Source organism: Tenrec ecaudatus, chromosome 1 (genome assembly GCF_050624435.1).
Source record: "Tenrec ecaudatus isolate mTenEca1 chromosome 1, mTenEca1.hap1, whole genome shotgun sequence".
Taxonomy (NCBI): Eukaryota; Metazoa; Chordata; class Mammalia; order Afrosoricida; family Tenrecidae; genus Tenrec; species Tenrec ecaudatus.
Genome location: NC_134530.1, coordinates 124138626 through 124164223, shown reverse-complemented (window position 1 = coordinate 124164223; position 25598 = coordinate 124138626). Strand labels below are relative to the sequence as shown.

The window sequence follows — 25598 nt, the reverse complement described above, 5'->3', positions numbered from 1 at the left end:
TTGCTACTTCATAACTGTAATTTTGCTACTGTTATGAATCAGGCGACCCCCGTGAAAGGGTCATTCGACCCCCACAGGTGTTGTGACCCACAGGTTGAGAGCCACCGTGCTAGACCATCTCCAAGCAACATAAAGGGATTGATGGGAACATGGACCTTAGAGCTGAGATGGGTCATGAAAGTTATTTGAAAGGTTTGGAACAAAGCCTTACATCAGTGGACATGTGATGATAGCTTTTCTTTTAGGCTGTCCATCCCCATGGCACTCTTATTTTGGAACAGTGATTCTGAATTATGGGGTGGATCTGTTGGCTATATCCCAGCTATTTATGGGAGATAACAAGAGTAACAGAAGACTAGCAGCTAAATTAAAGGCTTAAACATTATGTTCTTTAGTCATCTACTAGTAAACTATAAGCTAATTCAAACATAACCTTGGTCATGTGCGTTTAAATATATGGCACGTTACTGTGGGAGGAAGACGGGGCTTTCTGCTCCTGGAAAGAGTTACAGTCGTGGAAACTCACAGACACAGTTCTGCCGTGTTCTGTATGGTTCATGAGAGTTGGCATCGACTCAGTGGCAGTGAAGTGGGTTTGGTGGTATCAGGTGGGAGGAGCCTTGGCGTGGTGGGTGACACATTGGGCTGCTAGTTGCAAGTTGGACGGTGGGTACCCGCCAGGCTCTGTGGGAGCAAGTTGATACTTCCTGCTTCGGTGAAGACTTAGTCTCAGAAACCCCTTGGGACAGAGTGGGTGGGACGTACACCCTCCCCTTGTAATCCCACCCCTACTAGCACCTGTCATCTTGAAGCATAGTTATAACTTATTGCTTTTACTCCCATGTATAGTCATGTATAAGCCGAGATTTTCCAGCCCATTTTTAATGTAGTTCGGCTGATATTTGGGTTGGCTTATACTTGAGTACATATGGCTGATCTTCTCCCACTAAAACGTGAGCTCCACCAAAGTCAAGCTGGCTTGTGTTGCTCTGTGGATGAACATTTCCAAGCTGCTGTTCTTCTCTGCCTTCCTTCTTGAATTTCACCTGAAAAGGGCACAGCCCTCAATCATCCCATGAAACTGTACTGATAAGTCCACAGCCCTCAATCATCCCATGGAAACAGGGACAGACATCGAAAAGAAAAACCAAGAACAGTTGCTGTCGAGTTGACTTCGGCGTGTGGTTCCCTGTGTGTGTCAGAGTTAACTGTGCTCCACTGAGTTTTCTTTAAAATTCAGTTGTTGTGTTATTGTTGACATATGGTTTTTCAATGGCTGCCCCCCCCCCCCAGAAGTAGATCATTAGGGTACCCCTTAAGGCAGCGAGCGGGTCTCAACCTGTGTGTTATGACCCCTTTGGGGGCCGAACGACTCACAGGGGTCACCCAATTCATAACAGTAGCAAAATAACAGTTATGAAGGAGCAACGAAAATAATTTGATGGTCGGGGTCACCACAACATGAGGAACTGTATTAAAGAGTCTTCGGCATTAGGAAGGTTGAGACCGCACTGCCTTAGGCCCTCTGGATGGTCTTGAACCACCGACCCTTGGGATGGTGGCTTAGCATGTTAAACACGCGCTACTCAAGGTCACCTCCCAGCAGAGCCAAAGCTAAACCCACCGCCATTGGTTGGTTGCTGACTCACAGTGACCCTTAAGGACAGGGTAAACTGTTCCTGGGGATTTCCAAGACTGTAACTCTTTATGGGAGTAAAAAAAGCCCATCTTTCTCACGTGGAGAAAGTAGCTGGTGGTTTTGAACTGCTGACCTTTTCTTTAGCAACCCAACACATATCCACTATGCCTCCAGGGCTCTGCCCTCCCAGCAACTTTGCGACAGCTAAAGTACCGGTAATGCAGCTGAGTCTGAGTGTGCATCACCTTCATGGATTCCTCAGAGAGAAGCAGTGTTGGAGGGGCAGGAATGCTACGCCATGAAGCCCGTGGTGGCTGATTTCAAGTACTGAGTTATCACTGGATTATCACACGTGGACTTCAACAAGTTGGTGGGAAAATGAAATTAAAAAGTAAAAGCATGAATTTAATTTCTTATCAGCAGCTTCATCCAGGTTAAGACATTTGGGTAAGTGATGATAGCAGACATTTCATCCATCCCTAAAGGACCATGTCAGTGCAGTCTTTGGTACATTACTAACCAAAGGAAAGTGGATGCTGTTTAATGATGTATTTAAGATTAAGAAACAAAAAGAAGTCAGAAGGCGCCGAATGAAGACTCTGCTGATTTCCCGTGGAAACTCACACGCAGTCGCCGCTGTTAGATGCGAGTCATGAACAGGTGTACGGCATGGTGGGGACAGATTGCCGGGGGAGTCTTTCATGGGAGTTTTCTGCTACAATTTGGTCTGACTTCATCTGCACACTCGCACTATAGGCAGGTGTTGCTATGCTTTGGCCCTCCTCACGTGGACAAGCACAATGTCGGGGCATCCCCCGAATACTGTTGCCATGACCTTAGCTCTTGGCCAGCTTTTGCTTGGCCTTGGTGTAGTATAGTAGGCTATGCGTTGCACTGCTAACTTCAAGGTCAGCAGTTTGAAACCACCAAGACACTCAAAACACTGCCCCACCAATTTTTTAAAAAGCTTCAAAACTTTGATAGACTGTATTGAGGAAGTATTCAAAAATTTGGAGCTAATATTATTTTCTTTTCAATTTTTATGGAAAGAGGCTTAATGGCTTCAACTTAAAAAATATGAGAAGACAAAAGGGAAGAGAAAGCCATAATGTCCTGTCATATTTATACCGCCGAAATAAATTTGAAAGTGAGTCTCACCATGGGAACTGTCAGAAATTGAAGACCAACTATGTAAAGCTCACTAATTTGAGCATCTCTGAGATCTCACAGCAAAAGGAATCTCTGATGCACTTTGTTTATTATGTTCTCAGAGGTAACGTTTATTACTGGTATTGAGCCAGATTCTTCTAGTGTTTAAGATCCTTTTGGAAATACATCTCAGAAAGAGAACTCTCTGAATGCTTCTGCACTTTATAAATCATAGTAAATTTAGTATGTACTGTGCCTAGAACTGAATTTTAAACCAAAAAAAAAAAAAGCTTTACTCATTCACATCCTTCAAATAGTTACTATTTTTTTGGGGGGGGGGTGGTTATCCGTTGCTGTTGAGTTGATTTCAACTCATAGTGATCCTGTGGGACAGAGTGGAACGGCCTCATGGGGTTCCTGAGGCGAAACCTTGATGGAAAGAGACTTCCTCATCCTTCTTCCACGAGAGCCTTTCTCCAGAAAAGCTCTCCAGAGAAAGTGCTCGGGAGCAAACTCTCCAGAGCGGCATCCTGCATTTGGACCGCTGGTCTCAACAGTGAGAAAACAAACACTGCTTGTTTTTAGAGGCAGCGCCCGATAGCGCAGGCCGTGCTCAGTATTTGACTGATGGACCTATAGGGATGGGCTCTAAACTCTCACCATTTCAATGTAGTGCTGAAAACTAAACATTTCCTCCACTTACCTTGTGGCCTATTTTGGGGCCTGGGCCAAAGTGGGACCTGCCTGAAAATAGGAAATGATATCCCAGGAGAAGGATCCACTATTCGGAGCAGCTTTCAGAGACAGTCAGAAGGAAGTATCTTTCCCCCTTTGCTTTGTGTGGATTTTCTAGGAAGGAAAGCCTTCTGATCTCGTTCGTTCAGAGCAATCAGAATTGGACTATGAAAACAGCCCGGCTGGAGAGCACCCTCCGGTTGCAGGTTGGGAGCTGCGTGACACCAGTGGAGCGCTCCTTTCCGTGGTGATAAAACAAGCTTGCCTGAAAGCACTTCATTGGAAAAAGCCACCAGACGTTAGAATGCCGGAGGAAAACCCAAGCTTCACCGTGTAATATCCACTTTGGCTCTTTTTCGGCAGGCGTTTTCATCTTTCGCGGGTAGTCTGCCAAGAGTGCCGATGGCTGTGGAAAATCTCGGTAAAGTTGAATTGGTATTCGCAGAGAAGCACCTACGGATGTTTACGGGAATCTGGGACTCTTGATTCTTAGGTGGTGTTCTCGTTTCAGTCTTCCAACAGCTGAGTTTTCCATCGAGGAGGACCTATATGAGGGTTCAAGCGAGAACTCGCTGACATATGCCCGGGACTCCCTTGATTCAGCATTTTCCTGCGAGAAGAAACAGCTTGATTTTGGAACCAGAAGGCTGGTCTCATCTTCTAGTCCAGGTTCCACTGTTGCCCTGCAGAGTAGAGCGACCTCACTAACTGGGAGTTTAGCAAGTTACCTCACCTCCTCTGTAAAATGGGAGCAATTAGTGTTTATCTCAGAGTTGCTGACTTTAGGAGTGCTGACCACAAAGAAAATGCTCCTTGTTGGCAGTTGCCGTTGAATCAACTCTGACTCGTGTGCAACCTGTCCATGCTGCCCAGTAGACTCTTTGATCCTGATCCTAGAATTAGAGAGCACCTGGCTCCCACTCCTGATTGCTCCGGAAGAGAGCACATGAGAAGGTTTTGGATGGAGTAGGGGTGGGGGTGGGAGATACAGGCCAAAGCTCAAAGTCATTTCAAAGACTGAGCTTTACTGGCTGGATAGATACTGGTGGGACCCATCGTCACCCTTCAGGCCTGAAATTGGACTTGCCCCGGAGAAGCACTTTTTAGCCAACCAGAGACCGGTCTATAAGGTGAACGGTAACACTACATAGGTGCCCACACCTTCGAATTATCAATGGTTTGAGATCAAAATGGCAGCCTTTGCTCAAGGACAAAGTCTGGAAGGCAGGAAGGGGAGGAAAGGAGCAATGGAGATGGGAAATGTGGAGAAAAAGTAGGATTGTGATCAGAAACAAGGTATGTATGGACAGTTGAATGGAAAGCTGGTTGTCCATGTAAGCGTTTACCCAGTTTACAATAATAATTTTAAATAGGTTGCCGTGTCGTGGCCCAGCCGCACGGTGAATGGTGTGTGGAGCCCATTGCTTTGGTCCCTGTGTGCTCTGACTTCCTTCCGTCCCAGAGCACATCTTCCAGTCCGCTAAAGGACCGTGTTTTGTTGTGATCCATCAGGTTTTTGTTGTCTAAGTTTTAGAAGTAGATCGCCAGGGTTTTCTGCCTAGTCTGTCTTAGTCTGGTACCCTGCTGATTCTTGAATACTACAGACATGGCTTTCAATAGATAGGCCGTGGAAACACTCCATTGATAACACTTTTACTGCTGTCAAGTGTAGATGTGGTGGAAAATAAGGAGCCCTGGTGGCACTCTTGGGTAAAACATTAGACTACCAGGCACAAGGTCAGTGGTTCAAACCCACCAGCTGCTCCATGGGAGAAAGTTGGTGCTGTGTGCTCCCATAAAGAGGTACAGCTTTAGAAACCCTTGTTGCATTGCTGTGAGTTAGGATGGACCTGATGGCAGTGTTTGGCTGTAGTGGGAAGTAGATGCACATTTAACACTCCTCCCCTCCACCTCCATACAAATGGCAGAACACTGATTGTCCATGATACAGTGGCACTTTACCAACTTTTATTCCACTTGCTGGACTTCCACTTATCCTTCTGTGTTCAAGACGAAGATCCTGGGGTGATGCAAATGATCTATGCTTGGTTAGCAGTTCATACCCACTCAACCAAAGAAAGGCTTAGCATCTGCTTCTGAGTTTCCCCAACCAACCACACCACTGCCATCAAGTCACTTCGGACTCATAGCGACCCTGTAGGACAGAGTAGAAGTGCCCGGTGGCTGTCTGAGACTGTGGCTCTGCAGGAGTGGAAAGCCCATCTTTCTCCCATTGGTGGTTGCCATGGAGGAACACACAGTAGTGTCCCATTTACTTGAAGTAGGGTTTTTAGGAGTCAGAATCCACTGGATGACAGTGAGTTGTTGTTGTTGAAGGAGTAAGGGTGTCGAAGGAGCCCTGGTGGCAGAGCAGCTCATATGTTCAGACCACCGACATGGTAGTTGGTACCCAGGCTCTACTTAGACCACCAGGCCCTTCTCACCCCCTGTGGAGCAGTTCCACTCTTTAACACATGAGACTGCCGTGATGTCAAGTCTACTTGATGACAAGGTTTTAACAAGCCTTTTTTCTTTCTTTTTGGATGTAGAGGTGGCTTCACTTTCTAGGGTGCTAATTGTGAAGTAGGGTGCTCCAAGGGAAAGAAGTTTAAGCATTGGCTCAACTCCATGTGCACATATATCTCAAGTACATACCTTTCTATAGACATACTTCTTAAATTACTTGGAATTTCAATCTTGAATTTCTGTATAAGGGAATTAAAAAATTGTTTGATTGCATTATGAGAATTACCGTGTTCATAGATAAGTAAAACAGAGGGAATAAAAATTAAATAAAACAGGGAGAAAAGTTAAAATTTTGAGGGATAAATGAAAAATCAAGCTAAATATGAAAATAAATTATGCTAATCTCACTCCATGGATGTCTTAATTATCACTTTGTGTCTACAAGCATGCACCAGATTTTGAGCTTTCTTTTTCCCCTCTTAAAATATTGACCTTTACATTCAAGAATTTTTTTTAAATAGAGGTAATTAATTCTGAAATATTTTGATGCTCAGCAGGTGAAGGAAACACATTACTTTGTGTAAACAGAGGCTAATAGAGATTCTTTGAAGTCTCAGTTACTGAATTGTTTGTCTAAGGACAGTTTTGGGCACGCTCACATTTCCTCTGGCCTGAAATAAACAGGCCGGCAGTGGTGGGACAGCACAGAACACCGAGATGTAAAACATTTGCATTTGCAGAGTCTTTGACCCTCATTTACAGGTTTACCTTTGACTTGATGGCAAATCAGGGAAACTTCCTCCCGCTTTTCCTTCCTTGGAGCGGTCTATTGATGCAGGTGTGGTTGTTGAAGACAGAAGCATTTGTTTCTGGAGATGGTATGCCTTAATTTTGTTTAAGTTTTTAATAATCGCTTTTCTCTGAAAGTGACTGTGAGGCTGAAGAATGTTGAGTACTTCTGTGTTCATGTGGGAAATGGATCTGGGGGGTTCTGTAACTTCCTTGGGCCCCTGTCCAAGGCAAGGTGGTTCCCAAGGGCTAAGCGTGTCTGCATGATTGAGCAGGCTCTTTTCTTTCCGAGTTTAACAGTCAAACGGTTACTGGTCTCGGCCAACGGCCAGCCACAGGGAGGTGGCTAAGGGCTCGTGTGATCCCAGAACAGGTTACCTCTCTCTCTGGCTCAGCGTGGATGAAAGGTCAAGCCAAGCTTGTGGCCTCTGGACAGTGATGCCCTGGGCGGGTAGAAATACAATACAGGCAGCCCCAGCCCCACCTCCGCAACCCAATATCCGACTGGCCCCCGTCTGACAACTGCGTTCTAAGTCAGATCGGATGTAAGTCAGTTCTTATGTATGTTGAATACGTCATTAAAAATTCCCCATTATTATTGCCATTTATTAATCAGTATCTGATAAGGGTCTCTGATAAATCTGATCTTTGTTTGTCTTTGGGGGTTGATAAATCTGTAACAATGTACAGCTGTTTTTTTATACACACTTAAAAGAATGCACAACTCATGAAAATGTACTCCCATCAGCGGAGTGCTTGAGGATGCTGGCGTTTTGTCAGTTGAGGTAGTAACTGCACTGGTGGAAAGTCCTGGATCAACTGAGTTATCTCTGGGAGTTATCTCTGGGAGTTATCTCTGGGAATGGAGATAACGTTTCTTCATGGGTTTTGTGGTCATGCCTCACTGTTTTCAAGATCTGCCTGCCGACTCGACAGTAGACGGGTGTTACAGTTCACATGTTCAAGCCCACTTGTCGTCGGTTGCTAAGAGTTGAGCATTCCCCAACTTTCCATCCAGCTCAGCCTCGGGCCAGATACCAGCTTCATTGGAGAGCAGACCTGCTACACGGCCACGTTTTGAATTATAAATCATTACATGAGGGAACTACTGAAAATGACAGCATCAGCAGATGACGTGCTGCAACAGTGTGGTCCATGTGAGCAGTTATAGAATGTTAACAGCAACAACAAAGCCAAACAGATGTGCAGTCGTTACTTGTAGTTTGTCATAAAACGGTCCATCTTCAATGTTGGACTCCCGGCAGAGGTAGTTTCTACCTCGGAGGGCATTTGGGGCATCCATCGGTACATACTGAAGATTACCAGTATGGGCTACGTGGAAACAGGTGTGATGCACTTTGCAGTGGGGTAGGGACCGTGGGGGGAATGGTGCCCCACCTCAGTGGGGAAGGGAGAAAGCAAATGACTAGGACATATAATTTAGAAACCTCACCTGCCCAACTCCAGGTTCAAACTCCCAGGAATGTGAGCTCTGAGCTCGGGCCCTGCTCCCTCTGCTAGGCCAAGATCTTCCAGGCAGGACCTTGAAATCCTCTTTGTATTTAACTTGCTTGGCCCATCCCCTTCAGAACTCCTGTATGAAGCACTGGCCTAATTGGGGGGAACACATAGCCCCAGACTGCAGAACCCAAAGACAGCTCTGGGTGACCGCTGCTGTTTACCAAGTGCTGCAGTACCCAGTCACTGTGGCAACTGGGCTCTGTTTATAAAAATGGATGAGGACCTCCAGCCTGGAGCATCCACACCATGGACAGAGCTCCCCCTGGAAACGGACTGCTTGCCAGATTGCCAGGGCTAAACCCAAACACAGACGTCCCAAACAGAAGTAGGGGTGGGGAGAGTTCGGCTCTCTGGGGACATGCTGTGGTCCCATTGCCTTACCATTGACATAAAGGCAGAAGCTAAAATAGGATTTTCTAAAAGCTAGATCCTTGGTACCGAATGCTGCTCTCACCTAACTCCCTGGCTTGATCCAGAGTGTGGGCTTTGGCCATACAGGGACCCTCGCCTTTGCCTCCAGCTCTCTCAGGCAGAACCGAGACGAGGGCACAGTTCAGCTTGGTCAATGGTAAGGCTGTTTGGGGGCCTGTAACTTTAGTATAGACTTTTGGGTGGAACAACTGAGTCTGAAGTGTATCCTCTTTGGGGCCTTGGCTTCACGGCCATGGTCCTTTGTGTCTGAAGGGAAACCCCTGTGGTGGCTATCGCTCCCCATGGGAAACGGGGAGCCATGGGCCTCTTGGAGTACAGCTCAGAAGCTCAGGACTCCCCTAAGGGGACTGCTATTTTCTGGAGATCTTTAGCATTCCTTGGTTTTATGGTTCCACGGTTCGACCCTTCCAGAATCTGTGTCCCTTGATTTCACTTAGTAGCCCATTGGTAGTAGTCTCACCGTAGTAGCGATAGATTAACTAGGAGTCTATCAAATGCCACCAGAGCTGTGGGGCTGGAGGTGCCCGCAGAAACCTTCCGACCTCACGCCTCCGCTTTACCTGTGTGTCAGCAAGGCTCTGGGCTGCGTGGTTAGTTTGGCAGAGGCAGAGGGGTGGGTGGGTCTTTCTCCATGTTCGAGAACACCTTCCCCACACAGTGAGGCCCCAACTGAGGGAGTCTGCTAGGGCCCTGGCCCGGGTTTTCTGGTGAAGAAGAACTGGCTGGCCGGGGAATTTACCAACAGAGCCAAGGAACCCCATGAAGATGAGTTGAAAGAGAGACTCCTTCATACACATGCGTTAGCTTAAACCTTTACAAGGCTCACTTATTTTCCTCTTTGAATTTTGCAATGATACTGTGTATTTTCATTAATGGAAGGCAGGCTATCTCAACGAGCATTTCTAAAATTTTATTATGAAATGGGAATTTTTATACCTAATGGACCCATCTCTCTGCATGCTAGGGACAAGATTACTTGGACCACGTACATCCCTCTGGACTGTGGGTTATGCCTATATGGGACTGTGTTGGTCCAGGTAGACTAGAGAAACAAAATTCAGATACTCATGTGTATAAGAAAGAGCTTTATATCAACCAGTAGTTGTATATTAATAAAACATCCCAACCCAGATCAAGTCCATAGGTCTGATATTAGCCCATATGTTTGATACCAATCTATAAATTCCTCTTCAGACTCATGCAACACATGCATTGAAGCCAAATGCAGGAGGACCACAGGCCAGTGACAGCTGAAGCATCTCAGCGCTGGCAGGGGTCTCCACATGGCTCCTCCAGCTCCAAGGCTCTAGTGTAGCTTCATGAGTTTTGTCACCTGGAAGACAAAGCAGAGAGTGTATCTGTGTCCTGCCTCCGGTGAGCTATCCATCTCCTTAGCTCCTGCACATGAGATCTTCAAGCTGCAACCTGACTGACAGGCTAAACTCCACCCCTTCACTCTTCATAGTTTCAACTGGGCAGCAGATTCTTCTTTTTAATCACTTTATTAGGGGCTCATGCAACTCTTATCACAATCCATACGTACATCAATTGTGTAAAGCACATCTGTACATTCATTACCCTCATCATTCCCAAAACATTTGCTCTCCACTTAAGCCCCTGGCATCAACTCATTTTTCCCCTCCCTCCCCGCTCACCCCTCCCTCATGAACCCTTATGATTTATAAATTATTATTTTGTTATATCTTGCCATGTCCGATATCTCCCTTCACCCACTTTTCTGTTGTCTGTTCCCCAGGGAGGAGATTTTATATATATAGTAGAGCTTTGTAATCGGTTCTCCCTTTCCAACTCACCCTCCCTCCATCCTCCCAGTGTCCCCACTCTCAGCACTGATCCTGAAGGGATCATCCGTCTTGGATTCCCTGTGTTTCCAGTTCCCATCTGTACCAGTGTACATCTTCTGGTCTAGCCAGATTTGTAAGGTAGAATTGGGGTCATGACAGTGGGGGAGGAGGAAGCATTTAGGAACTAGAGGAATGTTGTATGTTTCATCATTGCTACATCGCACCCTGACTAGCTAGTCTCCTCCCTGAGACCCTTCTGTAAGGGGATGTCCAGTGGCCTACAAATGGGCTTTGGGCCTCCATTCCACACTCCCCCACTCATTCACAATGATATGAGTTTTTGTTCTGATGATGCCTGTTACCTGATCCCTTCGACACCTTGTGTCACACAGGCTGGTGTGCTTCTTCCATGTGGACTTTGTTGCTTCTGAGCTAGATGGCCGCTTGTTTACCTTCAAGTCTTTAAGACCCCAGACGCTATATCGCTTGATAGCCAGGGACCACCAGCTTTCTTCTCCACATTTGCTTATGCACCCATTTGTCTTCAGCGATTGTATCAGGGAGGTGAGCACACAATGATATAATTTTTTTGTTCTTTGATGCCTGATAACTGATCCCTTCGGCACCTTGTGATCATGCAGGCTGGTGTGGTTTTTTGATGTAGGCTTTGTTGCTTTTGAACTAGATGGCTGCTTGTTTACCTTCAAGCTCTTAAGACCCCAGATACTATATCTTTTGATAGCCGGGCACCATCAACTTTCTTTACCACATTTGCTTATTCACCTGCTTTGTCTTCAGCGAGTGTGTTGGGAAGATGAGCATCATGGAATTCCAGTTTAATAGAACAAAGTATTCTTGCATTGAGGGAGTACTTGAGTGGCGGCCTAATGTCCTTCTGCTACCTTAATACTAAACCTATAAATATATGCACATAGATCTATTTCCCCATCCTCATATATAAATATATTTACATATGTACATGACTTTATTTAGTCCTCTATAGATGCCCTTTGTCAGCAGCCTCTGTAACTACCACAGGGACACACTCAATACTCTAGATTTAGGGTCACATTTGTCCTTCTGGACTCTGCAGTGTCTTCTAGGTCACTGGGCAGGCATAGGCAATCTCAGATGCCTGGAAATGCAGTGTTCAGACAAATGAGGAGCTGATGTCAGGGGCTTAGGTGGAGAACAAATATTTTGAGAATGATGAGGGTAATGAATGTATAAATGTGCTTTATACAATTGATGTATATATGTGTTGTGATGAGTTATATGAGCCCCCAATAAAATGATTATAAATAAAAAAATAGAAAATGAGATATGAAAAAACCGCTAGTAAATATATTTAGAAATTAAAAAAAAAAGACGGATCTCCTAATACACAAAGCCCAAAGAGACCACTATTTCACCAACATCACACCTTCAGGTTGCAGCCCATCATGCAGTCCCGTGTAAAAATCAGAATGTTTGGCACATGCCCATTTCTTTTGTTGGAAGTTATTTGCACAGGGGAGCCTTCAAAAAGTCCCTGAGTGCACTGTCACTGGGAAAGCAATTGCCCAGTAAATTCAGAGGAGGAAAATGTAGACGGGCACGCTGTAGCCTGCAGGCCATGAAAGGGTTAGCGTTGAAACGGCCCCGCCATTGCTTGGGGAAGCCTTGAGGCCCCCCACCTGCCCTTCCTGATCTGGTCCAAGGCTCAGGAGTTTGAGGAGAAGTTGGCAAAGGAACCGGAGATGTGACTGCCGTTGGGAGCACCTGGGCCTAAATCACATTTATTTCCTGGAAGCATTGGGGTGGAGCAGGCACCCAGCCTCGAGGAGCTGGCCCATCCGGAGGGAAGGGCCTGCAGGTCAGTGCACTTACAATGGCGGCTGCCTCTGTTGACTCATGGTAACACCTTGTGAGCTTTTCTGGTGACAAACCGAGCCAACTGGCCTCTAGGCGTCCTCTAGCTTGGCAGAGCGAAGTTAACGGATAACCCGAGGGATCCTGTTAATGTCATTCCTCGCTCCGTGAGCATTCGTACACAGGACTCTCCTGCCTGGGGTGTGTGTGTGTGAAATGCGGACTGGCCACCTGCCAGGCTGTTTCCTCTGCTAACTTACGGCTCTGCATGAAGGAAAGGGTGTGTAAGGCTGGAGGTGTCCAAGGCTTCACCACACGCATGGCTATTGGCACAGGTGAATTCAGTGCGGTGCCCTGCATTTGTCATTGAATCAGGGAGGGAAGTGCACCTCCCAAGGGTTAGCCTGCATTTGTAATGGCATGCCCGTCTTGGCATGAATGTCTTGGCATGACTGCCAGGAGTGTGGCCGAGCAGGGGTCTCCGGTGCTGGAAGACAAACCTGGGGTAGAGCAGGGGAGGGTGGGGGGCATGTTGGCAGGAGTGATCTGAGAAGCCAGCACTCTGGAATAGGTGAAAGCCTTTCACCTAGAGAATGGGCTGCAAAGCATGCAGATGGCCTGGGGTCTCCATCTCGGTTCAGTGAGCATGGAGGTTAATAAGTCCCCGGGCCTCGTGCCTGGTTGGAGTGGATTAAAGGCATTTTGATTTATTCTCTCACGCAGCAGTGACCGATGCGTTCCCCTTTCTGACACCAGGCCCTGGGACGGTTTCGAACCCATGGACAGAGAAGGGAACGTGGGAGAGGGCGCGCTCGGTTTCTCACTCCTGTGAGGACGGCGCAGGAGTGGGCAGCATTTCCTTCTGTTGTACACCGGACTGCTGTGAGTCAGAACCGACATGACAGCAGCCTAACAAGCACCACCGCCACCTCCGGGTTCCGATGCCTTCTGGTTTCCTGTTGTCACTCAGCACTGAGTGTCAGGGATGGTTATCTTAGCCAGCAGCTGACTCAGCTAATGAATGATCTCACGGGGTGCCCCACGGTGGCGTGAGAAGAGGAGGGCCCATGGGGTCTCTTCTTCGTGCCTATTCTGGTTTGGAAAAGGACATGGATGCTCTTGGAAATAGGAGGTTTGAAGATGACTGTTGGGCTCCTCGCACCCCTGCTAGCTGGGGGTGCTGTGTTCCAGGCAGCAGGGATCGTGGAGCCTTTCTGTCAGTAAAAGTCAAAGACACATCCTGAGAATAGAAACCAGCCCCCGCTCCAGGCTGGCCTCGCCAACCCGTCCCCGCTCCGCTGGTGCTGTTGTTGTGATTGTTGCCATGATGCTTACTAGCGTCAGCTGCCAGCACCATGCCTGGCAGTTGAACACCCCTTGGAGGATCCTGCCCCGAAAAGGGGACCTTCCCCAGGAAGCCAAGCACCCCTTCCCATGGGCACTCCAGCAAGGGGAGGAAGGTAAGGGTTAGAAAGCTTCCTTGTGTAAGATGGGGCCCTTTCTGCAATCCAAGGAAAGGGCGCGGCTTTGGTTGGCTTTCTTAGGCAAGACCTTCATTTTGGTGAATTTTCTTCTGTTAAACTCGGTTCTTTCAAATATGACCATCATGTGAGCAGGCCACTGGCAACTCCATTCACTGTTTCTCTGTTGTTTCAAAGCTACGTGGTTTGTGTATGGTTGATTAATGGTAGGTTATAGGGGGAGGGGGGGGCAGCAGATATGGGTGCGTCTAAAACTTCATGGTAGCAGGAAACCAAAGGAAACTTGGCTAATTTGTCTCTCTGCTCTGCTGAGCACAGGCTCATCTCCAGCTGCGTCTCCTGGTGCTCTGAGGGCGCTGGGCTTGGTCCTACTCTGAGGAAGCACCCAGCAGTGAGAGAACTTCCTTCCCAGAATTGCCAGCAGCCCTCTCCTTTCATTCATTGCCCGCGTTGGCTTAGACTCCATCTTTATACTGTTCACCATAGGAGCCGCCTTCCAAAAATGAGTATGCGGGAGATTTACAATAAAAGACAGAGTTACACATATATAGTAGGATCACATAGGGCTAAAACAATGATTCTCAACCTTCCTAATGCCATGACCCTTTAATACAGTTCCCCATGTTGTGGTGACCACCAACCATAAAATTATTGTCATTGCTACTTCATAACTGTCATTTTGCTACTGTTATGAATTGGGCCACCCCTGTGAAAGGGTCGTTTGACCTCCAAGGGGGTCACAACCCACAGGTTGAGAACCACAGGGCTAACAGATCAAGAACAAAGTAATACCCCTTGTTTGTGTTCCCTCAGTTTCCTGGGCAGACAGCTTTATATTGGGCATAGTGGGCTATGTGTGTTGGCTACTAACCACTGAGTCAGCAGTTTGAATCCACCTGTCACTTCTTGGGAGAAAGATGAGGCTCACCGCTCCCATAAAGATCTTTAGTCTTGGAAACCCAAGAAGCAGTTCCACTCTGCCCTGTAGGATCACTGTGTGAGTCTTGTTGGCAGTGAGTTTGGTTTTGGAGTGTGCTGCTGTGCCAAAGGTTGATGTTGCTGGGCTTTCTTCTTGGAGAAAAGCTAGCAAGTTTAAGTGCTCGACAGCAAGACAGACAGTATGACAAGACAGTAAGCAGAGCCAGGATATATTAATCAGAGTACACTTCAGTTACAAAGTGGGTCACCTCATGTGTTTGAGGAAGAGCCTGTCTAGAGGTACAGTATTGGGTTTTAAAGGGGTCGGGGATGGGCCTTCAGTGGCTCTCCTCGGTCCCTCTCCCAGTTTCCCATTGGCCCTTATTCTTGAATCCTGATTGGTTCTTATTCTAGTGCAGTGGTTAGTCTTGTAATGCAGAGCTTGGGCACCTCATTGTCTTGTGAGGTGGTGTTGGGATGAGTCGTCTGGACCATCAGTGGAATGGATCAGGTGAGGCATTTTGGACCTCTAGCTGACCCTGACACTTGCTATAGTGTATACCTGCCATTCTCGGTTCCCATTCCTATTTAATAGTTGTTAAATGATGCAAATCTTGGAATACACCTGCTTGGAAGATGTTTATTAAGTTCTTTGAATAGTTTTATTGGCAAACATGGTAAACTGTAATGTTATGAGTCAAAGTTCCCCTTCATTGTCCCAACCCCACTCTAGCTCCTTCCTTACCCCCCTACCTCTACCCCTTGGGTGAGCACTGTGATTTTATTTTAAATATAATTTAAAAATATATCTTTCTGATATATGAGCATATTGCTCTCAGTACAAATAGCCTTATTCTCAATGCAGCCTATGTGAGGTAAGTCAAAGAGTATTGCTCCAAAATCATAGGCGAACTTTACTGAACAAAAATCTCACCGTGAAGCTGCTGCTTCTTGCCAGTATCCTCCATCTAGGCCTAATCACGTCTTCTTCTTTTCTTTCAAAAAATGCATTTATTTAATGTTTTGAAGTAATTAAAATATTTTATTGGGGGCTCTTGCAGCTCTTATTACAATCCATACATGCATCCATTGTGTCAAGCGCATTTGTATATATGTTGCCATCATCACGTCCAAAACATTTTTTTCCTACTTGAGCCCTTGGTATCAGCTCCTACATCCCCTCCCCCAAATCACGTCTGAAGATGTGGTTCCATTTCTCTAAACACCCTCCAAACTCCGTGCCTTTGGTTCACAGACGTGAGAACAGCGGTCTCGGCATCCCCGAGGGACTCAATCTTGCTCCCATTCAGTTTGCTCTGGGTTTAGGGAGCGAAAAGAAGTCTGAAGGGACAAGATTAGGTTTCCCAGCAACATTCACATGGTCAGCCCCTGTTACCTCAAAGGGCCAGCAGGGACATTATCATGAGAAACCTTCCTCAGTGCCGCCTCCCTGGCCTTTTCTCCCCAGTACAGGTTTCATCAGCCCTTTGATTGACCTGAGTCCTTCAAGAAAGCCCATCCAGATGACCCCAAGGGACTCCCCAAAACACTCTCCATGTCCGGAACGGCTTCTTGGCCTTGTACTAAACGGGCCCACCAGATTCCCTCTGAAGCTGTTTCGATGAAATCTTTTTGTTTGTTTGTTTTTGATAGCAAATAGTAAGACGATGACAAGTGTATTACTGCTAGAACTTGTCTGTAGCCACCCACAGACTCCCGAGACATGTAGACTCATGTTCTTGCTTAGAATAAACCCGTGTCCATACGAACGCAAACCCTCCTCGCAGTACTTTTTATGTAACCGTGCGTATTTCCTGGAGCGAATGTACCATCATCGGTGGCTCGCTCTGTTCTTTCTCGTGTACGTAACTTGGCCAGTTACAGCTCTACCTGGAGTTATTGGGCATCTACCCAAGCGTTTTGATTACTGCTCTTGTTTAGCTACTTTCTTACATACTCTAAAGCCCACTGTCCTGGAGTTAATGCCCACTCATAGTGACTATAGGATTGAGTGGAACCGTGGCCCCACTGGGTTTCTTAAGCTGTAAATCTGTAGAAGAGGCAGAGGACCACATTTTTCTTCCACAGAGCAAATGGTGGCTTTGAACCACCAACCTTTTGGTGAGCAGCAGAGCATTTTATCTACTGTGCCACCAGAGCTCCTTCTGATATGTGATCTCACTGAAATCGTGTAGCACTCCTGTGGCAAACATGCAGCTTGACTCAGGTAACTTGCATAAAGTGACACAGCTTCGAAGAAGCTTTGTCAAGATTTGAACTCTCATCTTTTGATGACCTGTTTTCCGCTCCCCACTCCCCTGCATTCGGACCCGTGGTGGCATAGTGGTTGTGCATTGTTTTGTGACCCACAAGGTCAGCAGCTCAAAACTACCAACCAGCTCCCAGGGAGGAGGACGAGGTTTTTCCTCCCTTGTTCTATGGGGTCACTGTGGGTTGGCATTGACTCTCAATGGCAGTGAGTTTGGAGTTTCTTTCCCCTGCACTATTCAGAAGTTAGCTAGTCTGTTCTCTTTAAGAACTTTAAGGAGAAACATTGTAGGAATTATTTTAAAAGTTTCTGAATTGGGAGACTCAGCTGCATGAGTAAAGAAAGGCATGTTCTGGCTTTCGGGTGAGGGGCGGAGGCCTCTTGCAGAGTCAAGGCCTGGGGCCGTAATTCATGACTTTGATGGTGGCTACATGGAGCGGGACCTTGGTATCCTGGCAGCAATGTCCTGCTATTGTGAGCTGTGGATTTAGATTCATGCCCAGAAAAATAAATCAGCACCAGGAAAAGTCGAATGTTTAGATGCAGTTGGCTCCTGGGGGCCCTGGCCTGACAGGAGATGGACTCTTTAGTGGATGAATGGCCTCAACTTCCTTTGCATTTAAATTCTTTTTGGGTCAGAGGGTTATTTTCAGATCATGGATGGCATTCTTTGAGAAGTTGGACTCTTCTTGGGACAGTAAGTGGAATGGTGGCCTGGCTTTGCGAATGGTCTCTGAGCTCCTTCCTGGACCTGCGTTTGTAGGTCCCTGGAAGAGGGGCAGAACTTGAGCGATTGGAAAGAGGAATCAGTTCTACTTGTTGGTAAAATGAACCCTGGCTTCTGTGGACTGTGGAAGGCCTTACTGGCAGTCAAATAATCTAATATTTGAAAGTAAGTCATTGAATGTATTTGAGGAGGAAAGCTGAGGCAGTCTGAGAAAGCAACAGTAAATGACATTCTGATAATGTCAGCAATTTAGCAGATGTGTAGTGGTGATGCATGTGAAAAATTAAAAGTGCAAATTTAGTCACTGTTTGCATTAAGCCTCCCACCCGCAGGACACCCACACAGAATGTCCCCCTTCTCTGTGTGTCATTACATCTCTGAGTACTCCCTTAATTCCCTTCTCCCCATTTTTTCCAAATGCCTATTTTGGCTTTCCCCACAGTCACATGATATACATTCGCCTCTCTTAGAACCTAAAAGGAACATGCTCGATTTAATCACACCTCTCAGAGTGGTGTGCAATGTGTGCCATTTGAAAACACCCAGGACAGCAGGTCCACTGGGAATCCTAAACGCCTGCTTCTAGCCACAACTGTGCTGAAATTAAAATAGAAAACAGGGAGGCATGTGCCGAGTCAGCTTTTCCTGGGGTTTCAGCTCAGCAGTTTTCCTGCTGCCCTACCCATTCCTGAAAAGAAAAGAAAAAGTCTGGTGAAAGGGGAAGTAATCCAGCTTAAAAAGTCTTTAGTATGTAAGGATGAAGATGTAAAGTAGCAGTTAGGACCTCGCTGACATTTCTAAAAGACAAAACAGGCCAGTCACCTGTGGGGAATCTCACAGGTCTTTGCTTGCTTGTGAGGACGCACATGCACAGAGCACATCTCACTGCACACGCAGGCAAGGGGAAGTCCGCAGGGATGCATATCCAGGAAACCCGCTCCCTGGGTCTCAGTCTTTGTCCCCTCACCCAAGCAAACCGCACTTGTTATGAGAGCGTGTCTGCACAGGATCTGGTTTGAGGTGCCAGGCGGGGCGAGACCTTGGTTTGCAAAGAGCAACATCAATTCTGTTAAAGTGGAAGCAAGAACAGATATGGAATTTGTGGTGAAAATTGGGGGAAACCATCGGTGGTTGATGAAAAGGTTATGGGGACAGAGCCCCAAAGAAATCATCCGTGTCCAGCTGGATAACTCATCTCAAGATGGGATAAGACAGGGTTGGAGAGGAAGCCCACAGGCGCAGACCATCAGTTTGTGAGCAGGCATTTCAGCGTGCTCCTTTGCTCATTGACGAGGACCGACACTTCTCAGCAGAAGCACCATAAATAGCTCGTTTGGCTCAACTCATACAATTCTCACAGAGAAAATAAGGCTGAGCACACTTTCTGCTCAATGGCTGCCCAAACTGTCGTACCCAGATTAGTTGCAGACAAGAGCGAGCTCTCCATGGGAATGTTAAGCAGGTGGCATCAAGGTCCTGAAACGCGTCTTGGAAGAATTGTAATAGAAGCTAAGACATGGCTCTACCAGGATGATCACGAAGACAGTGCACAAAAAGAGCAGTGGCAACCAAGAGGTCGAAGTGGTCTGGTCCACGCAGACACGGACCAAGAGCAAAGGTCATGCAACAGGGTTTTGGGATGTGCCATTTTACTTGTCCATTGTGAGAGGTAGCCAAACCTTGAGCAGGAACAATGGCCGGGAAATCTTCACTTGGGGGTGGAGGAGAGGGGGTGGTGGCAGTGTCTTTCTCTACTATGACAGCCTCCTGATCATTCCCTTCACCAAAACTCGATAAAGCACTTGGATGCCTAAAATCATTAGGTATTCACCTTACAATCCTGATTTGGTTCCCGCTGACTTTTTGTTTCCTAATCTTGAAAAGGTCTTTAAAGGGTATCTATTCTTCTTAAATAAATAACGTAAAAAAGACTGCTCCTGCATGGTTACATTCCCGAGGATGAACTAAATGGCTGACACCACCGTTTAGGAAAATGCCTTGACCTTGGTGGAGCTCATGCTGAGAAATAAAATGCATATATTTTAACCTTTCAGTTCTCCTTCTCCACAAACATGTTGATGTTTCCCGATCCGTATCAACATGGGTTTTTGCTGTGGCGTGGTACAAGTTTACTGCCATGGCCATTACGAAGCATGCACCTTATTGTGCGTCAACTGCTCCCTTACTGTGAGGCATTGATAATACCACTTTATTCACCAAGCAACTAAATGCTCCATCTGATGAATTGACAGTGTCTTTAGGAGGTTGCCTGCTAGGTGCTATTCAGAATGAATAATAGCTAGCACGTTCCCTGGCTGATGCTCAGACGGTGCTCAGCTTTGCAGTCGACCACAGGAATTCAGAGGAGAGGGCCACGTTATTTGTCGCTGAGTTATCAAGAGAAGCGCCTTGGAAGAGAAGGCCACTGAGCTTGATTTGAATGGAAGGATGGGACCTCAACTTTTTCAGACTTGTTAGCTGGTTCTGATCTGTGATGACTGTGTGTGTGTGTGTGTGTGTGTGTGTGTGTGTATGTGTGAGCTGCACCATGTTGGGTCCTGCATCCCCCTATGGTCAGTTAGTTGTGGACCAGACCTTTGTGACTCAGGAATTTCAGTGATTGAAGTTTTGGAAGTACAGCTCTGTGCCTCTCATTCTAGCTCATCTTCGTCTAGAAGCTTTACTGATCCGTTTCACTCAGAGCAACACGCAGCCTCCACTGCCATGCTAGGTGGTGGCTGTGCCTGATGCATTGGCCAGGTATCGTTTTAGGGGTACTCTCTGCCGTTGGGGCGATTCTGATTCCTAGCCACCCGCTAGGACAGAGTACAATTGCTTTATGCGCGTCTCTGAGGCTGTAAATCTACCTGGAAGCAGGTTGCCTTGTCTTTCTCCCACAGAGCAGCCAGCTGGCGGTGTGACTGAATCGAGAGCCTTTTAGTTTGCCGCCCAACCTTTAAGCTACTGCGTCACCAGGGCTCTGTGGGACTTCTGAATGGAGGGAAAATTCTTCCTGAAGGTCGTGTGCACTACACGGAGCTGGGTAACACCAGTCTTCTCTGGATCACAGGCCGCCAGAAGAAGGTGGGGTCTTGTGACACTAAGGACTCATCACCTAACTGCACTGATCCCTGGTATCAGTTCTTCGTCTGTAAAAGATTAGTTGAGGCCTCTTTTCCAGTGGGCCAAAGACAGAGAGGGAGATATCGTGTCTGTTCTGTGTTGCAAATGATCATAGACCAGAACTTCAGTTTTTTTGCAAAGTAATTATCCAAAAGCTTTCCCCTCTCTTACTAATCCCACCCCTTTCTTATTTTCCCAGGTCCTTTAGTATACCCTTATCACTTAGAGCACCATTCACCTCGGAGAGGAACATGTTTGGGAAAATAGAAACACCAAACCAACTCCAACCTAAGCAACGTGCCAAGCCCTTTCCGTGAGGGGCCAGGATTACATGTAAAGCTTGATTGGTGGCGACGCTAGTGTTTTAAACATCTGTGTACGTGTGTTGTATTTCTGGAAGGCTTTGAAAGATGTATTATTTTCCCTCCGTCATGCTGTGCATCAGTGGAGGAGACAAGCCAGGGCAGAAGGCAGAAGATGTGCGCATTGACTGGATTCACACCTCCCTCCTGTTAGCTGTATACCATCCTTCTGATTAAACGGAGGCTGGTGCCAGTTCTTGCTTAGTTTGCCTCATAGCGCGCCCCCAAGTCAAGGCTGAGCCGGGGGCCACCTTCCAGAAACCACAGACTTCCTTTCTGATTGGAAATCAACCGTGCTTTGTTTGACCTTCAGCATATTCATGACTTTGCTGGAACACATGGGTCAACATTTGTGCTGGCCACGACAAGGCAGTGTTGGACTCGCGTCCACAGGGACTACTTTCTGGAGCGCTTGAAAGCACGCAGCGGAAGGTGACTGGTGTTACCGCGGCATTTCCATGCTTTCCGGCTTGAAAATCAAGGGAGTGATTTAAAATAGGCAGGAGTTAGTGGGGAGGTTGGGGAGAAACGCCTCCGAAAAAAAAACAAGCGCAGCAAACGACTCTTGCCGTTCCTGTTTGTCTTAACCTTTGGGAACTTGGCCAAGGTCAGAGTGTTCTTTGGCTACTGCCCTTGTCAGGAAGAGGGAATTACATTTATTTCACCGTGAAATGATTTCTGAAAGATGGGCAAATATGGGCCTCGGAAAGCCCAGTTTCCATGCCCGTTGCGCAATGTGTTCTTCGTGACGCTTTGTTTGTAAAAGCCGCGTGGAAATGGGTCCGCTGTGCACTCGTACGCTAATGCCATCCAGAGCGAGACTTCGGAGCAGCCTCCGCGAGCACAGGGCCCGGGGTTCTTGCTGAAGTTCCTGCAATAGTACACCAGTCCTTCTTACTACTCAGGGCTAGCCCTGGGGCGCTATGATGGATGTAGTGGCAGATATAAATAATAGAGAGGATTCTCAAGCGCAAGATGAATTCCTATTTAGTGAAGTGTGTAGTGGAAACAGTCCCATCCTAATATAGCGTAAATCCTATATTAACTCAGTGTAAAAGGATATAAAATGCGTGTAATCGTATTTCGGAATGCTTCGTTTCATGTTTAATGCGCCCCCACAGGTAAGGCTCTGCTTGGAGGCAATGCTTATAGCCCGGGCCTGACGTTTCCGACGGGTCTGGTAGGTGGCAACCAGCGTGTCAGTGGTTTTCGCAATACATTCTCCTAACAGTGGAAGAGGCCCCACAGTGAGACAGGTGTGTACAGTTGGTGTGAACACTTTCTAACCTGGGAAGAATCGGGGTGCACCCTCCCATGTTGTTGGCTCTTAGGTGTACATTTGGTTCACTTGTAATTTAACAAGGGGTGTTTGATTCAGGGAGAACAGATACTATGTTGCATCGTTTCTGTTCAGAGTAACTTTCTATGGTAGGAGGGGGGCGCTGCAAACAGGGTGTGGGATAAAAGCGCGTTGTCCACACCCTTTCGGAAGCTCCGCCGTCACTTGCTACGGCGGTGGAGAAAGCAGTAGGAAGACAGGGCAAGGTTAGGAGAGAACACTTGTGGGGACCAAAGAGAAAGCCAGAGAAAGGCACTCGGACACCCTCTCTCCGAGATTGTCTTCATGATCCATGTTGGATTTAAAGCATTCAGGCAGATGGAGAGGCCTTGGCCTGATAAAAATTTAGCCTTGACTTTTGAGATACCTTGTTTTCTTTTTTGATTACTAGGCGGCCAGTGCCCCCCCCACCCCACCCCCCACCCCCGCCGAGTTGATCTGCTCTCTCTTACCCTCCCTCTGCTGCTTTCTCCACGAGCTGCTTTTTGTTCGGAAGTGTCGGAGTGAAGCTTGCCTGACCCTGTCACAGCCAGCCCGGCAATGAGCTGGCAGAGCGGCACATGGTTGCAGACTGTCCGGGCACAGGGCGCAGGAGCATGCATTGCTTCCTTCTGCTCTGCAGAGGGACCCTGGGATTGGAGCTGACTTGATGGTACTTAGCAGCAAGGGCAACAGCAGCATTAACGAGGAGTGGGGGAAATTGGACCCCGCATTTAACTTTACTCAGAAGGGGACTAACCCACTGCTATTTGCTCCAATTTCCAGAGCCTCCATTTTTCTAAGTAATCAATCAACACGAGAGCTGAGCTCCTGAGACCTGCCGTGCAGGCTTTTCTATGTCTCTACTGTTGGTTTCAGGTCTTCCTCAGGGTGTCTAGGAAGCTTCTGCTCACAACCAGCTCTTTCCTTGGCAGTCGACATAAGCTGCCCTGGTTCAAATCCTCTGGTTCTCAGCCTTCCTAATGCTGCAGCCCTTTCATACGGCTCCTCATGTTGTGGTGACCCCAACATGAAATCATTTTTGTTGCTACTTTATAACTGTAATTCTGCTACTGTTCTGATTCATCATGCAAATATCTGATACGCAGGATTGTATTTTCATTGTTGCAAATTGAACATAATTAATTATATATTGTGAAATATTTGTGTGTTTTCCGATGGTCGTTGGAAGGGTTGAGACCCCCTGTGTTTCTGGAATTCTTGGCGTTCTCTGCCTTGAGCTAATTGTGGCAAGGTAGAAAATTTATAGTTAAGGACACCGAGGTGCCCCTGGCCCAGGAGCTAGTTAGGGGCATAACTAAGACTAGAACCCAAGCCCCTCACCACCTTCAGCAATCTTTTCTCTGTTCCCGAGGCAATGAATGGTGGTATAAATGGGTATGATTTTCCCCAACACATATCTATTGGTAATATCTTATATTTGTGTAAGACTTCCTGCCTTAAACTTTTACATGCATTATCATATTTGTTTTGTTATAACACCTCCGGAGATTAGCTCGGACAAGTACTATACCTATTTTAAAGGGGAGGAAATGGAGGCGCAGTTAAATAAGACGGCACTGTGACATTGGAGCCGCCCGCATCCCAGACAACGATACACTGAGTTGACTGAGAACTGACCATGGCCTTTCTGTTTTGGAACACACGTGGAGCCGTGGTAGCTTCTGGGGATTAAAAGAAATCCAGTAGGGATGAGGTTTATACTTCTGGAGGGTGCTTGGCGCTGATTCTGTTTAAGGAAATACTTTTTAATGGGTTTGGAGGAAGCTGTAAAATTCGAAGACCTTACATTGTAGAATTGCAATCTAAAAGATCCATTAGGTGCTTCCAAAAGTTCATGGGAAAAATGAAGCGACAAGAAAATAGAATTGTCCTTAAGCTTCTGGAAGCATCTGCATATGTTTCCTTTTGTGAGTGTCTGTTTAATTTGCTAGTTCACTTATTCCTATGCATTTGGATAGGGAAATAAATATAGTACAGCCTTGGCTGCCTGAAATAGTTTTTATATCTTCTGGAATTTCCTCACTTATTGTCTTCGATATTTCAAAGTTTTATTATGCCCCATTTTGGCCATACAATAATAGAAGTAGGCGGAGACTTGTTTGGAGAGCTTCATTAAGTAAGTGGCATGTTTGCGGTTGGAAGTATTAATTTCCTTTCTTCAGTGTTGAGATTTGTTTCATCGGCATCATTTCTATATGTTTGTGGATGGTTTTGAATAGGGAAGAGCGAAACAATTTCAGGGCCATAGTTTATTTTTCCTCTTTGGCTCAAATACATAGTCCTAGCTTAGGCTACTGAACATTTTCTGCACTCCTTTGATTAAACAAGGACACATCAACATCCCCCCCCCCCGGGGGGGGGATGAACAACAGAGACCATGGGGGAAGGGAGAGAGTGGTCGGTATAAGATATGAAAATAATAATCATTTATAATTTATCAAGGGGTCATGAGGGTGGGTGGGGGAGGGAAAAAAGCAGGGCTCAATAGAAAGTAAATATCTAGAAAAAATGAGCCAACATATATACAATTGATGTATGGATGTTATAAGAGTTGTAAGAGCCCCCAATAATATGTTTTATTTAAAAAAAGAGTACACATCCATTCATTGTTTCAAGGCAATTTCCTATACTGTTTTCTTTTGACACAGTAATAGGTTGAAATTTAAGATAAAGTATGAGATATCTCTGGGGGGAAAGAAAATATATTAAAAATTCAGAGCTTTTAAAAAAGAATTCTGCCGCTCCGGGTGCGTGTCGTTGTGGAGAGGCTCCCCGTGTCCACAGACTGCACTCCCACGCTGCTTCTACCTGAAGTGGGCGGCACGGAGACCTCAGCTCCTCAGGTGATTTTAGAAAGAGGCCAATGGCATCATGGTAGCGGCGGGGAGTTTCTGCATGGCGCCTCAGAGTGCAGCATATTCTTAAGCAATTAGCCTGTGCACCAGAAGGTGGATGGTTTGACTTCACGTTTGTGCTCAAAACTCTCATT

At 46.7% G+C, this 25598-nt stretch overlaps 1 protein-coding gene across 1 annotated transcript in view; it reads left to right on the top strand.

Moving 5' to 3' along the window:
* Positions 1-25598, top strand: part of TGFBR3 (transforming growth factor beta receptor 3) — a 218802-nt gene that overhangs the window by 45514 nt on the left and 147690 nt on the right. The window lies entirely within an intron of this gene.